This window comes from Otolemur garnettii, unplaced genomic scaffold (genome assembly GCF_000181295.1).
Source record: "Otolemur garnettii isolate 467f Iridium unplaced genomic scaffold, OtoGar3 scaffold00082, whole genome shotgun sequence".
NCBI classification, from domain to species: domain Eukaryota; kingdom Metazoa; phylum Chordata; class Mammalia; order Primates; family Galagidae; genus Otolemur; species Otolemur garnettii.
Window position 1 is genome coordinate 8,640,428 of NW_003852477.1, and position 2,103 is coordinate 8,642,530.

A 2,103-nucleotide genomic window follows, 5' to 3' on the forward strand; every position below is an offset into this window, starting at 1 on the left:
ACCTCCAACTCCTGGGCTCAAGTGAATTTCCTGCCTCCACCTCCCAAGTAGCTGGGACTACAGGTGCTCACCACAACACCCGGCTATTTTTTGGTTGCAGACCTCATTGTTGTTTGGCGGGCCCAGTCTGGGTTCAAACCCACCAGCTCAGGTGTATGTGGCTGGCGCCTTAGGCACTTGAGCCACAGGTGCCAAGCTGTGCCCAGCTATGTTTTTGTTGCAGTTCAGCAGGGGCTGGGTTTGAACCCGCCACCCCCGGTATATGGGGCCAGCGCCCTACCCACTGAGCCATAGGCGCTGCCCTGCTCTTTCTTTCTTTATTTTCTTGAGACAGGGTCTCACTCTTTTGCCCAGGCTGGTGTCCAGTGGCACAACCACAGCTCGCTGTGACTTTGTACTCTTAGGCTCAAATGATCCTTCCACCTCTTCCGCACCAATAACTGGGACTATAAGCATGTGTCACAATGCCTGGATAATTTTTAAATATTTTGTAGAGACAGACTCTTGCTATGTTGTCTAGGCTGGTCTCAAACCATCCTCCTACTTCCCCCTCCCAAAATGCTGGGATTACAGGCCTGAGCCACTGTGCCTGGCCCTGTGGAATGCAAGTTAAAATCACAATTACATACTACTTACATGCCTACAAGAATGGCTCAAATTGAAAAAGTGTGAAACTATCAAGTGCTGGTAAGATGTGGAACAAGGCAACTCTTAACTCTTGGTGGGAGTCATTCACTGATAACAACCATTTTATAATAACATTGTTTTATAAGAGTCATGATAAGCTAAATTCCACCCTAGCAATTCTGCTCCTAGGTATCTACCTCAGAGTTGCATGCATTCATGCACCAGGAGGTGAGTCTTTCTGATGGACACATTCTTCTTTTGGTTTTGATAAATTACTGGCCAGAGTATTGCTCAATTTGACTGGCTATCTGATTCCTTAGGGTAACTTTGTATATCTTTGCTCCCCTCCCACCCCCCCGTATTTTATGCAATCTCATGGTTACACACTCAGGAGACAATATTATTTCCAAGTTTCCAAATTTGCTTTAGTGGAGTCTCTCACTCTTTCCCCCAAGCCTCTCATATGCCTGGGATGAGCTCCTGGTTTGATTACAACACTTGGCGAGAGTGATGTTCACACCCCTCACCGCTCACTTGACTAGTGAAGCTTCCTTTATACCCCTGCTGGAACTCACTCTGTCCCTTGGGCCTGGAAGATGAGTTTGTACAGCTTCCTTCATGTTGCAGAATACATTCACATATATTCCCTTGAATGAATTTCATGACACTAGGAAGTAAGTAAGGTCCACAAGGCAAAGTTTCTGGTCCATTTTGTTCATTGCTATATTCCTGATACCTAGATAGTCCCCGTGAAAAGGTGAGGATTTTATAAATGCCTTAGGTTTAGAGGGCATGTGTCTCCTAAGTGGAGGGAACTTAAAGCTCTGAGTCCAGTGTTTAGTGCTGCTTTTTGGAGCACAGGCTAAGATTATCACTTCCACAAATGATATGACAAAGGACAAGGAGCTGTTCATACAGTGTCTGTGGTATGACAATGATGCAGAGGAAAAGATGCTGAAATACAAGTCCAAAGTCTGAGTTCTAATATTGTTACTGATGTCTTCTAGTCTTAAAACTCAGGTCCTGGGGCCGGGTGGGTGGATTACCTGAGCTTACAGGTTTGAGACCAGCCTGAGCCAGAGCAAGACCCCCATCTCTAAAAAATAGCCAGGCATTGTGGCAGGCACCTGTAGTCCCAGCTACTTGGGAGGCTGAGACAAGAGGATTACTTGAACCCAAGAGTTTGAGATCGCTGTGAGCTAAGATGCCGTAGCACTCTACCAAGGGGGACATAGTCAGACTCTGTCTCAGGAAAAAAAAAAAAAAAAGAAAGAAAGAAAAGAAAAATAAAAAGAGGCTCAGTAAGTAGGGTGCCAGCCACATACACTGAACCACACAGTTCAAGCCCAGCCCGGGCCTGCTAAACAGCAATGACAACTACAACCAAAAATTAGCCAAGCATTGTGGGGGGTGCCTATAGTCCCAGCTACTTGGGAGGCTGAGGCAAGAGAATTGCTTAAGCTCAGGAGTTGGAGG